We start from the raw sequence: 16174 nt of genomic DNA on the forward strand, positions 1-16174 counted from the left end.
TTAACTTCTGACATTTGTAAGGGAGAAAGCTCTCAAGCTTTATTTTGTGGTTTCTTTCATATGTATTTTCATTGCCTTGTATGCATTCAATTATGCACCTTTAGAAATCTGCCTTTCCCTCTTCAGTTGCATTTTCTAGGAAAGGTTTAGCAGTTTAATGGAACAATAGTGAAGAAAGACACATTTATAGGCCTGAAGCAGACCACTTCAAAAGCAGTAGTAACAAAATTTATTGCACCGGAACTTTGTCAATACAGTTGTTACGGGACTGAGGTTTGAGTGGACAAAGTGAATACAAGATTGAATTTGTCCCTGATGTTCATATCAGGAGAGCTCCAGCTCCAGCTTCTCTTACTGGAGTTCTCTGGGAATGATCTTCATCACATCAGAAACTCCTTAAAACTGGGTTGGGTTCTCTTATGACTGGCACCAGAACCACACCCTCTCTTTTAAGGAAAGAACCTCCTTGCCACTGATGGAAGGCTTGTAAAGACGAGTAGTCAAAAATTAGAAAATGAACACATCTATTTGGACCTTTCCCCGTTTCAGTTCAGAATCTGTGTGGGTATAGAGTATGTTATGAACTCTACATGTACACTCACCAGTTTTTTCTCCCTAACAAAATACCTGCCTCACTCAGTGAAAAGAATAAAAATGTAAAGGGAAAGAGCTGAGATTGTGCAGATTAGCACAAATCTGTCATTTCTTTTTAGTCACTTGAGAACAGGAACAACTGTTTTTCATTAATATTAGTTTTAGCTATGTAAACAAGCATATAGTCATAAAGAAAGGAGTGACTGTATACAGGAAGAAATCTGTGCAGAGAACACAATAATTTGCCAGGGATTTATGAACTACTTTAGATAGCTGCCTTAGACTTCTGTGAGACTTCCTGTGTTCCCCAAAGTGAACATGAAATATGAAGAATACAGGATGAAAGAAATACAGCTAAAAGTTTTTTAAAAAATAAATGATATATGACATATTTTATTGGATAAGCAGGATCTATCTATTAAAGAGTCAAAGCACATTTCTTTAAGATATTTCACAAGTGAAATATCTGTTTCTTTGTTTCTGTTTCTTTGCCCTGTTCCTAAAGAAGAGAACTGCAGATTGCACCTGTGTTGTAGAAGGTCTCCACCCTACTTATGTTTTATAGTTCTTTGCCTTTAGCTTGGACAGCTTTGGGACTAGGTTTGTTTTCCTGTCTTATGTACAGTGTAAAAGAACAGCATAAAGAAGAAATTGGGGAGTTTGTGTGAATCATGACATAAATATTTATATATGTAATAAACACTCTTGTTTTGGGTTTGATGCATCTTGAATAAAATCAGACAGCAAGCTACCGATGGAAAAAGGGGAACTGTTTAAAGTTAAGAATAGTATGAGATGTGCTTTTGGATGGGAGGGAATTCCACATGATTTTTCAGATATTTTCTACATATTGTGAGTAACAAGTCCATTAGTGAATGAACTGAGGCTCCAACTCTATTCACATAAGTAATCTGATGTCTTTAATAAAGATTTTTAGTTGCTTTTTAGATGGTCCAGTGTCATGACAACCAGCTCTGAAAGAGATTTCACAGAGAAATCAAGAGATTTTCATAGAGAAAGGCTTTATGTCTCATTAATCTCTTGATAGTATATCCATCTTGGCACAATGGGAGTTTTGTTCAGTTTTTATAATCATTAATTTTTATGAAAGTAGTTGGTTAGCCTTATCTCTCTGTTTTCTTGGGGTTTTTTTTTTGTTTGCTTTTGTTTGTGTTTGTTTGTTGTTATTGGGTTTTATTTATTTGTGTTGTTCTGTATGTATTTCCCCTATGCATAGTCTGGGATATATAATTGGGTACAGAAGGGACAGTCATTAATCTATTTAGAAAGAAATTAATTTGACATGAAGTGCCTTTGTTTAGAAAAGCATGATTGTATTTCCTTGCATGCTGTGGGGTTTGTGATTTAAAAATCTATTCCTTTGACGAGATTTAATTAAAGCCAATTCTACTTATAGTTGAATGCTTTACAGTTTACAGAGAGTATGATTACTAGTGGCTGCAAGTTTTGTCATGTAATTGCCTTGATGGTCTTATAAACAAGAGGCTAGGACTTTCCATTATAAGCTGGAAGGAGAAGGAGGAGGAGGTAAATATCTGATTATATCACAGAGAGGAAGTTTTATGTCTTGAAAACATTGTCCTATTACCTAACAAACTTTGGAAAATAAGTGCAAAAAAACCTATTTGTTGCTGCAGCAAAGAAAGTCAACAAGATGCATCAACAGTGACATCACCAGCAGAAGTGAAGGCATTATCCCACTCTACTCAGTGCTTGTCAGGCCACATCTGGAACTCTGTGTTCAGTTTTTGTCCCCCCTGTACAAAAATGATGTGAACAGAATGCAGAGGGTCCAGAGAAGGGGTCCAGAGACGATCCAAGGGCTGGGAAGCCTGATGTATGAGGAAAGGCTGAGATCTGGCTGTGCTCACCCCTGAAGGGTGAGGACTTAGAGAAGGCCTTGGCACTACGTTCCACTATTTAAAAGGTGGCTACAAAGAAGACGGAGACTTCTATTTAGAAGAAGTCACATGGAAAAGATTAGGGGTAATGGGTACAAGTTAATCCTGAGGAGATTCTGATTGGACACAAGGGGAAAAGTTTTCACAGTGAGAACAATCAGCCCTTGTCATAATCTCTCCAGGGAAGTGGTGGGTTCTCCCATACTGGACACCTTTAAGATTTAGCTGGACATGGTGCTGGGCCATCTTGTCTAGACCAAGATTTTACCATGCTGTTACCAAGAAGGGTTGGACCAGACAATTCTTCAGGACCTATTCCAACCTGGTATTCTGTGATTCTGTTAACAAATTATTTGAATGAACATTAAATCAATAACTTGTTTGATGCTTTTATCTTTTTCAAAATGGAAATACACATATACATATTTTTAATGAGTGTCAACTGTTTAAAGCGTGTGTCTTGAAATATCTGTGAATTTTTACCCGGTGATATTCCTAAATATCCACTCTACTTTGCTTAGGGTCTCACCAGAATATGGCTTCATAACAGAATTTAAACATTATTGTTCCTATATTATGGTGTAGTAAAAGGTTACTGATTAAATTGAGGGCTAAGTGAATAATTTGTGATGAAGGTTAATGAATTGTTCCAACAGGGAACATAACTTCAGCCATAACTTAGCTTCTCTCAGAGCCCTTGCTCTCAAATGTCTCTGTTGGGTGTCTTGCATGTTTTTGCCCTGGTCATCCTCCCACCTGCCTCTCCCTGGACCTCCATCATGCCATGGGCTGACATCCAGCCTCCTCTGGAGTGATGGCCACTGCTCCCTGTTCTCTCACAGAACTGACCTGGGCCTGACCTCAGGCACACTGTGGCCTCAGTGCAGTACAGTCCCCTGAGAATTCTCACAGTCCAACTCCCAGTGTTTCCTCTACTTTCCCATCAATGAGGTTACTTTCCATTCTCCCACTCAGACTTCATCCACAGCAACTTCACTTGATGTTTAGGGTTTGGGGAGGATGAAAATTTTTCTTCAAGGACTCTATACGTACACCTCCTCTGCATCCTGTTTCCAGCAATTTCTCTGACTCTGCCGCTTCTTGCAGACTTGCACCAAAACTGTTTTCTCCTAGCCAAGGAACTTGGAACTGGTTACACTAGAAAAAGAGAAATAATATTTTTGATGTCTTCTCATCTCACTGTAGCAGGTGGGATGGAGGAGATGGTGATTAATTTGAGCTGCTTTAGTCCCTACTCACATCCTTGTCCCAGTGTCTGCTGTCATTAAATAATGGGCTCTTCCTATGGAAGTCACAGTAGAAAGTCACAAGTAGAAAATTTCCAGCAAACAGAGTGATCCAATGAGAAAGATTTGAAATAGAAAAGAGCATAGATGAATGTTGGATGGAGCATTCCTGAGGTTTCTTACAGTTTGGAGAAGAATCATGTCGTATTTCAAGAATTTAGACCATATTTTTATAAGAGATGAAAGGCCAGATGTCATAGCCTAGGACAATCAGGACTGTTTGAGCTACACAAAGTCCAGATTGGGGAATAATTCTTTTAGGCATACTACATTCCCTTTCCTATGCTTTGAAAAATAAAAAATCTAGAGTTTGACATGAACATTTGAAATAATTATCTGTGTAATGAGCACATAATTGTGAACAAGGTAACATGATATTTATCAGCCTGCAGTATTAAAAGAAAATATGACAAAATGAAAGCAGCTTAGCAAAGTAAAATCTAGAAATATTTTTTTAAAATTTAATTCCATTAATGACTAAACAAATTCACAATTTCTGTTAGTGGAAGAATCCCAAATTAACGATAACTCCAATTTTCAAAATGTCTTCAATATTTATCAGCATGAAATATTACTTGCTTTGTTAATTTATATGCATATAATGCAAAGTGTTTCTGATCTGTTGATATTTGTTCATATCAAACTACATATTTTTTATTGTATCTACAGAGATTACAGAAATATCAAGAATATTTTTTTGTGGATGACACAGTCTAACATTCCATTTCACATTTCTAAGTCCCAAAAGCACTTGAGAAAATAATCGGGGTTATTTTTCTTCCATTTATACCTTCAGAAAATAAACTTCAGTGAATCCTACATAGATTTCACAAACTGTCAAGGCAAAGCTAAGATGAGAATCCAGCTTTCTTCTTCAGTGATCTATACCTTGACCCTGGCTTCTTGTTTTCAAAGGCATGTAGAGTGGACAAATAGAATGAAATCTTATATTCATTGCTAAGTAAATAGCTGTACTGAAACAACTAAGGCAGAGGAAGAAGAGAAAAATGTAGGTTTGGAGTTGAAAAAAAAATTGTAGGATAAAAGTAATTAATTTTAATTTAAGGTTCTTTTGTTGTTTAAAGGTTAAAAGCTGTAAAGTGCTAACAGGTAGTTGTGAAAAAGAAAAAATTCTGACTATCCTGTATATTTTGAGAGACAAATTCATGCTCATGCAGACGCCAAACCATAACTCCTCTTCTCAACATCAGCTCATATAAATTAATATATGAATGTATGTAATGAAAGAAATAAGAAATAAATTATACTTAATCTCTAGCTGAAGTGAAGGTGACATTTCCTGTTAGCATGGTTGTCGTTTTGAAGGAAACTTTGCTACATCTGAGAAAAGGTTCACATCCATTAGTTCTTAGAAAAGTAGGCTCTTTGAAGAATGATGCATCAGTTTTTCTATGACACTGTCTGAACTGAAAGTGTAGTAAAAATGTTTTTGAATTATCTTGAGTTTTGTATCTTACATTGTCCATATTCAAAGCCAACAGCTTTATATATTAAATTATATTTTAAGAAGTTGCAATTATTTATGTATTTGAGTATTTGAAAAAAATTTACTATTTCTTGACAATGATAAACAAGAGACTTGGTTTGTCAAAACTATGACTAATTTTATTAAGAACACAGATCTTTAAATTTAATACCAGTGCAGCCAGAAAGAAAGGAAAGAATTGTAATACATTTTCAGACTAAAAAATTAAAGTTGGAGTGACTATTTTCCTTTGGCAACTGTGAGAGTTACAAATCTCTGACTTAAAATATACAAAGCCTTCTATCTCTGCTTTTCACACAGAATTTCTGATATTGCTAATACCTAATTATAACTAACTATTATAACTAACTATAACTGATAAATAATTATGTATTTCCCTTTAATCAGTGGTGCATAATTTATTTTATCATGTTTATAAATGTGCTTTCAGGCATGCTTATTGAAATACATACAAAACATCTTCCTATTAAAAAATATGAAATGATACAAATGGATAGAGATTTCAGTCAAAAATAGCTGTAGCTTTCTAAATAGTATTTTCATTTTTAATAGTAGACTTCAAAAACTGAAAGCAGCCTTTTATTCCTTAAACAAAAAATACATGGAAGTAAAATTTATAGATTTCTGCCCTGTGTGCATTTATAGATGCAAATCTGATGACAATATTGACAAACAACATATTTTAAAACTTTTTCTTGATGTTCTTGGAGGCATCTCACACTAAAAACAGAGTAGGAAGAACATAATCTTATTAACAAAGGAAGAAGTGGTTAGATATCGAACCAAGGGCATCATTATAGGATTTAGTTCTGTATAAGATGTTGCTAAGGAAATTGATGCTACATATAATTACAATGAAATTAGAGCTCTATTTTATATCCGTTATTTTGTCATAAATATAAAAGCTACATCTATACCATTAACCTGAACAAGCCCAGGACATTGTCCTTAGGATGGGATTATTCATAGTCTGTAATCATTAGTGCATTCCTTGGCACATTTTTTGGTTTTGCTGCTTAACACTAGCCCAAATAATGCTAGTTTTGACTTAATGAAAGTCATGGACCTATAAGATAGAGTAGATGAAACCACCTTATTTTAGGAAGAACAGAGTTGATCTGTACAGAATGAAGTGAAGTGCACTGCTTGGTGTCAGGATGAGCAGACAGACCACCACACACTTTATTTCCTAGTACAGTTCCAGCTGAGGTCACTGCTCAGACCTCCAGGCAGGCACCAGCTGTTCACCACAGCGACCACACGGGAAGGGGTTTGACATTGGAAGGGGCCTCTGGATGTCTTCCTCAACCTCCCTGCCCAAGCAGGGCCACCTAGAGACACTTGCTCAGAATCATGTCCAGATGGCACTTGAATACCTACAAAGAGGGAGAGCTCACCACCTCCCTGGGCAGCCTGTGCCCCATCACCCTCACAGAGAACAGACCTTTCTGATGTTTAGAGAGAACCTCCTGTGTTTCATTTTGTGCCTATTCCCTCTGGTCTTGTCTCTGGGCACTCTGGAAAGGGCCTGGCTCTGCCTTCTTTGCATCCCCCTCCAAGTATTTGCCTACATTGGTGACATCTTCTCTGAGCCTTCTTCAGGCTGAACAAACAGTCCAAGCTCTCTCAGCCTTTCTTCACAGGGGAGATGCTCCAGCACAATCACTTTAGCAGCCCTTCACTGGGCTATCTCCAGTGTGTCCATTTCTCTCTTGTGCTGGGGAGCCCAGAAGTGAATGCAGTTTGCCAGGTCTGACATCATCAGAGCTGAGTAGAGCTGCTCTTTCTCACTGTGAGCTCCAATCCCTATATAAACGCTCTCAGAAAATCCTAATTTTATAATCTTGAAATACATTTATTTTCCTCTCTGCTGTGAAGAAGTCTATGGCACATTTTGACATTTACCTAATTCAGGGTTCAGCCAAAAGATAGAAAGTTAGTGTTTTCTGTGACAGTCTGCTGGTTCTGGACTCTACCACTGTCACAACTGTTTCATTGGTGCAGCACTGACATCTCAGACACTGCTGGGGGGAACTTTCAGGTTGCTTTCTCTTGACAGAGTGAACCACATCTGGATTGAACAGTTTGGTTTCCTGAACAATGGACAGGAGGAAAAATTACTTTTCAGACTGAGTTCCATGAAAAGTGGCAGACTGAGCAGGCAGCCTGCTGGGGATGAAGACGACTCCCAAGTCATTCTTTTTGCATTTAAATAATTCCATAATTTCTTATTTCCAGCTTCTTTCTAGTCATGAAGTGCTGCCTGCTATCCTCTTTTTCTAAATATGTCAGAGAATCAACCTGTGCTAAAAAGAAGCAATTCAGAATATGTATTTTTGGGAGGGTCAATGATACTGTACTGCTTGGTTTTCATGTATGCAAGCAGATGGGAGACATTCCTGGTCTTGCTGAGGGAGCAGTGTGACACAACAAGCAGGGACATTGTCCATGTTGGTATTGGCAGTCTCCTGCTGGACCCTGAGGCAGCATGTTTCAATCAGTCCTGGCTCTGCACTGCCTTCATGGGAGCCATCTCAAAATTACGTGTCTGTCTAAACCTGTCCAGATGGAACGGCTCTGTGTGGAGGAAAAAAAATCACCTCTGGAGAGCAATCATGTCTCCAGTGACAAGGAAACATAGATGACTAGTTTAATTTAGACCTTAATTAACAATCTTGCCAGGTTCTATTTCCCACTGGGATACATTTACAGACACACCAGATACATTTACAGTCCAGTTTAGTCAAACACAGCACATATTTAAAGTGATTTTTATTCAGACTCTTAAGCACATGCATGACTCACACAATATAATGAATTCTATAAAAGTATTTGAAGCTAAGCAAATGTTTAAAGATGCTTTTGAAGAGAAGCTCAGACAGGAGCCATATGAGATTCAGCTCACTGCTTTCCTGGCCCTGTATAAAAAAATTGGTTAAATACACAGAACATTTTGTCAGGGGTCTTAATATATTTCATCTATCATTACACAGTGTGCTGGGTTTCAGGTTTTCAAGGACAAATTTTTTTTATCTTATTTTTTTATTCTTGTTTATTTTTTGCATACAATTTAATCAATAGCTGTTGTTGACTACCTATTCAAATTCTTCATACATGTATTCAGACTTTAACAGTGTGTTGTTTCATGTTCATTTCTTGAGGTGAAGTCACTTCGAAAAGTTTCAAATCAGGAACTCTTGTTTTTTTGACTGTGTTTTCGTTGACCTGTAGTTTATCTGAAAATGCAGTAATCTTGAAATGAGATGCTGGCATTGAATAAGGTAAACTTGTTCCTCCTAATTCTGTCCTTTCTTCACATTAGATGTTGCCAGGAATTATTTTACATGTACTTATATATAGTTACATATTGTTATGTACTATTAACCTCACAACCCATCTTCTTGCTACTCAAGTGAATCAACTTTCTAATATAATTCTATAAATGACAATTCAGAATTACTTAGCTCAAGAGTCTGCTCATGAGCCAAACTTCCTTGGTGAATCAATAACTTAGTGTTCATTTTTCATAATAATTTGATCCATTTTTGAGTAGGAGAGATTAACAGAAAAAAATAGCTTTTTTGTCTGCCAGGAATATTTTTTCTATCATTATAGAACCCTAATCAAAACTAACAAAGTTCTATACTTATTTGGTTTAGATCTGAGCCAAAGAAATGCTTTCCTGATTCCTGATCTCAGTCTGCCCTACATAGAAAATATCAAAAGTTCCAGAAGATATGCTATGAGTATTTGATAATTTTGAACAAAAATGTTTGCTCACACTTAGCAATGTTCCAATTTTATCAGTTTGAAACAGATCTCTTAAATTTCAGCAAAAGATAGAAAACTGTGGAAAATGTAGTTTTGTTTTGTTTTTTAAAGAAAATGCAGGTATCACTTGAAGCATGTAAAACTTCAACATTTGGAAACCCTTAGTTTTCACAATTTACAAAAACCTAAATGCAAATATGATGTTATCACAGAAAGTCTGCATTTTCCTGTTGTTTTACAGGTAACAGTGGTGTAGTACCCTGAAATAGAATAGTGTGGAGGTAGTGGTAAGGATTGTTAGTCTGTGTCTGTGGTAGATGCAGCAAGCTTAGCCCATGAAGGAGGCATGACTCCATCCTCTGGCAGACATTCCCTTAAAGCAAGTTACTGCAGGCTGTGGGAAGTGAAACAGAGTTTGCCTCTAATTTACCTTTCTGTGGCATCAGACTTGGTCCATATGTAGATGCTTACAGAAAAAGCATTCCTATAAGGATAGAGTACTCATTAATCTGAAAGAATCTCTGAAAATGAACTGTTATTTTTGCATCTTTAGTAGACATTAGCTAAGCCAGGAATGGAGATGGTAAATGCACAAAGTATTTTCTTAAAGAGAAGACTTCCTGCGTTGTGCCCTGTTTTTCTATATTGCATTATCATGCACAAGCTGAAAGAATAAGAAAATAAGCTTTTATGAGGGGAAAGTAAGAAAAAAATAGAACTTATTGTTTACAAGCACATAAAGAGTGTGATCTCCTTTCCACTGGAGATAGGGTAAAGGAAAACACAGTAATCAATTTAATAAATCTGCCACGATTAAGAAAAAGTTTATTTTGAACTGAGAAAGAGCATGCAGGGAGAAGGAGAAGAAAAAGATAATTAAGATATGAAGATGGAAACCAGACATTTTACAGTTTTATAATTTTGTTAGTTTGTCAAATCACAACATCTCACTTCCAGAACAGGCAGGTCTCCACTCTGCTCCACCCTCTGTTCCATCCCCTTTAGCAGGTGGTGTGGATGCAGATTTTGGGCGTGGGGAATCACCATGGAATAGATTATGAGCATGGCAACTGCATTCCATCCAAGGAGCAGAAGCTGTAATTTACCCTATAATTTCTGTCCTATTGTAACTTCTGTTAGGATGTGAATATAAATTCTCAGTTTCCTCTAATATTACCCCTGTCCATCTTTCCGCTGTGTGCTAACATGGGCAACATATCTGGGACTTGTGGTGTACCAGACTCAGCAGGAATGTGCTGGTCACCCACAGCACCCAGCAGGTCTTGTGGAGAGAGGTGGGTGGGTCTGCTTTGCTCCTTGGAACAAACTGGTTGGTAATACTTGGTTGTCTTACTTTTCTCTGCCTCTTACCTTCCATGTTTCCATTTAGCCTGTCTTGCAAGGGTTGCAGTTCACACACTTTCTCACACCTTTGCCTACAAATTTTTCTTGGTAAGACTGAGCCAGTGACACCTCATGGCACCTCTTCTGCTAGGCTGAGTGTCACCACTCATCCTCCAGGACATATCCAGCTGCTGATCAGCTGAGGACTCTTTAGGCACCACTGACTGTATTGAGAAGATATTCATCAACTCTAATGATGCTTAGACACTTTGGCCATACATAAATCCCCCAGGTAGATAATCCCGACCTTGGACTGAATCTTTGTCTATTTGATCTCTTTCTATCCTGTTTTTTACCTGCAGCCCTGTCCCAGAGATCTGATTATACTCTCATATATGTTGCTACTTTCTGGAACTCTCTAGTACAGGGATAAGATTACTTACGTAGAATTGTCACCAGAATGACAGCATTCCAAAGAGGGTCATTATGCACTGTGCTTGTCTTCATCAACTGTGGAATTTTAGTGTTGGTGAATTTTTGTTTAAAGGCTTTCTAGAGAAATGATAAGTAGTTTTCTCTATTGAAAAAGAATTTTTTTTTTTTTTTTTTTTTTTTTCTAGAATAAGGCAATTTCCCATATCAGTTTGGGTAATTTCTTGTATCGCTAAGTTTCCCTCCAGATTTTCCAGCTCTTTCTACTAAGATTTTCTGAATATAGTATTTATACTTCCTCAAATATTAATTCTCACTTTCTATACGTTTTTAAAGGAACCGGTTGAAACATTTTACCATTTTACTATGTTTAATTTCTTTTTTAAATTTAATTGTATCATGATCAGAGGAGGTCTCTGATGATCCAAGATGATGTCTGAGAATGACCAGTAATTCTTCACCTAGGCAAATTTGCCTGGCTAATGTAATTGATTTCTGATGAAATTTTTGGGATGTAATCTTCAATGGCATCCTTACATCCATAATTATGAGATATAGTTTGGGTGTAAGGTGGGAAAGAGACTGGCTGGTGAGTACAGGGAAGAATCCAGACAATAAAACTTCAGGTGTTAAGTACTCCCCACTTTGGGGACTTTGTGATGAGCTCTCATCTGACCCAGGGACTGTATGCCTTAAGGACAGATAAGAGTCAGAGTCCACATTCCTGAAATGCACCTTCCAGTTTTGTTTCATCTGAGAAAGCTGAAATTTGCCTGAACAAGTTGTTCGGAGCATTTGGAGATTACTTTGTCAGAACATTCACTTCTGGTCTAAGCTAAAATAATATGTGGAGTAGTGTCACAGAAAATGGAGAATTTCTCTCCCAGGAATGATTTTTTCTGAAGACAAATTTTCAGAAGTTGCATGTGTCATCAATCTAGTTCAAAAAAACACATAGAAATTCTAGTCATCCACCGGTTCTTCCTCTCCAGAGTTTTGGTATCTTTAACTCAGGAGTTTTTGTGACTGTAAAGTTTTGGGTCTGTTCTTGGTTTGTTTTCCACAGACAGCACAAAACTGTTTAGTTACTAGGAGTCACATCACTGAAAACAGCTTACACTGATTGAATGCAGCTTCTCTGGGAAGGTATCGTGGGACTGATACAACAAAAAATCAGTAAAGAATTGTTTAACATTGCAGCTCAGGACATGGGTGTTTGTCGACATCTTTGGTTTCTCATAAGACTTCTGTGAAAAAAAAACAACCTTGAGAGCCACTTAGAAGAAGTCAGACAGAACTTTAATTTAATAGCACAAGTTGCATTTGGCCAGTTAGGAAAGTGCTGTGTGCAGCACTTGGCTTTAAAGCACTTTGAAATAGAGTGACATGCTGATAGATAGCATTCCAGTTCCTCTGTGGAAAGATACTTAATGGTGAAAAAAAGAGTTAGGAACAGAATCCTAGTGATTTTTATTTTGTGAAATATTTGTGTCTTTCTTCACCAAATAGTATATATTTCACAGAAATGTTCCAATGTTTTATTTTATATTTTGCTGATCTGCTGTTTCTGCATAAGTAGGTCCTTCAGTCCTTTAAATCCCTTTTCTTGGGGGGTGTGGGTGAGAAGGGAAAAATAAGGGAGGGACATAGTCTTTGCTGGAAAAAATAAAAAATGGCAAAGAAAATTATCTCTACTTCAAATACTACTGGTGAAGAAAGTTTAGATATTATCTATAAATCTTTTCTTTCTGTATTTGAAGAAAGATAACATCTGCTTGTACACTGCTTTGGGAAGAAAAACAATATCCTGTATAGACAATCTAAGATATCTTTAGCTGTGCTTCCATAGAGAGATTCTTCCATAGAGACTCCAAGAGATTCCATAACTGTGGCTTTTCTTAAAATTAGTTAATTTACTCACAAAAGCTCTTCCTCAAATAAAGGACAAGCAACCAACCTTGCCATTGTTCTGCAGGTGAAGATTATCATTGTTAAAAATTGAGAAAGACAGAGGAGAAGTTACAGTTTTCAGGTAAGTATTGAATTTGGGGTTGGTGTTAAACAGACCCTTGTTATACCCTCTTATCACTCAGTATTTGTTGAAGTTTTCCTGCTTTTGCTTTCAGCCCTTGAAACCATTTGTTACACCCAAAAAATTCTTAACCTATTCATTTTCTTTAACATTGAGGAATATTGCCAATAATTATCTGAAAGTTCAAAGAAGTAATAAATGAAAGTTCAAACAATTCCCCTGTAGCTTTTTTGATACCTATAAAAATCATGATTTATCAAAGAAGCAGGATTTTTCATTTAAGAAGATAGACTGGTTCTTCCTGTTACACAGGGTTCATTTAGAAATCTTTCTACTTTAAATGATTATTTTAATCAATGCTTCCAAAATCCAGTAACATAAAATTCACAGATCAGCTATATTCCCTTGCTTTTAAACCTGGTTTTCTTTAAGTTAAATTAACGGTTCTAGTTTTGATAGTTGTAAACTATCATGAAATTCACAAGCACATTTGTAGGTTATATCTCTGCTCTTGCTAAACATTGAAAATTAAAGGGTTTTTAGCTCTTTACTGTATTTTGGCTTACACAAAAGCTACAATGGTGAATTCCTGCTTGGATCTAAAACTCCCATTTGAGGGACAAGAATTCCTCTTGTAATCAGCCCTGGTCATAGTGATGATATTAATTATAGTAATTAGTATTTATTTTATTTATGTGCTTTGGTGGGATCTTCAAAATATTAAAACATGGAATGATTTATTTTTTATTATTATTGGCCAGGTTATTGCTCAGACAATAAGAGAAGTTTCACCAAAAAGTGAAGGGAAGAGTTATTTTTATTACAGAGACTAGATAGCACTGTATAGGAAAAGTGTAACATGAAAAAGAAATATAGGAATTTCTTTCTTCCAAAGGAAATACAAAGGCAAAAACCATTGCTCAATATCACAGAAAATGCTTTCTGGATATCTGGGAACAGACTGAGGATCTTTCAGTCTGGTTCCTTGCCTAAAAAAACTATCAATGACTGCACTTCTGAGCCTGTATGTTTTTTTGATAATCATTATAAGACTATAATAACGTCTTGGGAAATAAATGTTGTCTTTTCTCACAAATAAATGAAGCAATGAATTGAAATTATTGGGATGAAATCTTTAGATATAAAATAGTATAAATCTAGTATAAATCTTTAGATTTATATTTTTCTTAGTAGTGTACCTTGAAATGTATAGAATTAAGAGAATTTCTAGTTATAGAAGAAACATGTTTTAACTTTATGAGGATTTTTTCCCAATTGAAAACATGTAAGGCAGGATTATTTTTAATAAAAATATAGTATAAAAACACCCCAGCACTGAAGATTAAGCAGCTTAATTGCCTGAGAATTCTATGAACAGTGACAGAAAAGTATTTTTTGAGAAACTAATTGTAAATGATGAGCAGTTAATTCAGCTACAGCCAGCAGCTGTGGGAAGCAGGAGTTTGATAATGCCATAACAAGTAAAAAAGAAACATCAGGACATACCAATTAAATAATCTCCCTCAAATACCTTCTTGAGAAGTTATTTAAAATACAGATAAATTGATTTCTGTATGATAAAACAATAGATTAAGGAAAAAAATAGGACAAAAAATAATGGATATGTGAAATACAAGACAATTAAAAACAGTTGTCTTTTGGCTCTGTTTTGTAAAATATCTCCATACTCACTGGAGAGTGTAGGGAGCCAGGTACCCTGCCTTAGAAAGTGTTTGGAGCACCGCCCAGCACGCACTGAAAAGGGTGATCCATTGTTGGCTAATACCATCCAATACAGGCATTCTGTAAGTTATTGGAATGCTGGTGGTCTCCATAGGGAATTCTGTGTAGGAATTCTGGCTTTGAGTCACTATGAGCAGCACAAGCTCCTAAACAGAAATGAAATCCTCATTGATGAAGGGTTGGCTTTCTAGTCCACTGATCTGTTGTTGGAGAAAGATAAAACCCTCAGCCACTTATTTCCTGTTTAATTTAATTTAATTCATTTTTTTTCCCCTGGTTGCCCCACCATTCATGCTCCTCAGCTGCTGTTTTTGTGCTTTCTCAGCACAGTAGTGGTGAGACTTATTCAGGTGACTGATTCCATCTATTCTGTATCACAGGGATATTCTCACATTATGCAGGTAGACCATTACTGTTTCATTATAAGGTGTCATTTTTCCTTCATATATTCTGCGTCATTAACTGAACCACTGCTCTGTAAAAGTCTTTGGAATTGGTCTTCTGTGAGGTTTAGATATACTTTCTCTCAACAGTCTCCACCATGCTCAATTCATTTAAAAAAAATTATTCTTTTCCCTTATCCTAATGTATTTAATATGACTGGAAGTTGGAGTTGGAAGTTTAAGATGGTCTTTTGTCTTTGCTCATCAGCACATAACAAATCTCTGTAAGTGCAGTGATACTTCTGGTGAATCATTATCACCTGTTCATCTTCACCCTCTGCCTCCTGGCCTGCAAGTGCACACCCTGGCTCCACAGGCTGCTCTGTCCCACTGATGGCAGTCCAGCTGGAAGAAAGCTCACTTCTCTACATCTATTTGGTGCTGCATTGGCCAGCCTAACAGAAATAAGATCAAACTAATACTTGCTTTTCCCTATCAAAATCAGGAAATCTGATTTCCAAAGTAAATAAAGTATATGTAGTGTTATTCACATTTTACTACATATTGAGTTTAACCCCCACAGTCCTCTGGGGTATTACTCTGCTCAAAATTAGATGTAACCAGAAACATTCTTGATCTTGGGCTCAAATCTTTGATCTTGCCAATAGATTCATGTAGAGGTAAATGGATTTTGTCTGAGGTAGAGAAATAGGAAGTATATAAAGTCTCTATAAATAAAAACAAAGTAAAATGAACACAGTTCACTACTGCAGATCTTAACCACTATTTCTGTGCTTTTTCCAAGAATTGTCTCATTTTAAAAACACAGCTGGAACTCTCATCCAGATATTTTCCCTGGCCTGTTGTTTAATAACCTGATCACTAAATTTAAAATATTATACCATTTGTGTGTTCCTGGTGTCTTTCCACCACTTACACGGGATGAAGACAGGCGCTTCAGAGTCTTTAGGTCAATGGTACAAATTCATTTTCCCTGAGAACAGGAGACATAGATTTGAATTTCCCTAAGCTAATTAATGGATTATCCACAGAAATAGGTGCCTCTTTATATTGGTTCTGAATGGTAACAAGGTGCTGTGATAATTGGTGGATGTGGTGCTGTTTGTGTGATTTTTTAT

The sequence above is a fragment of the Poecile atricapillus genome, chromosome 3, assembly GCF_030490865.1.
Source record: "Poecile atricapillus isolate bPoeAtr1 chromosome 3, bPoeAtr1.hap1, whole genome shotgun sequence".
Classification (NCBI taxonomy): Eukaryota; Metazoa; Chordata; class Aves; order Passeriformes; family Paridae; genus Poecile; species Poecile atricapillus.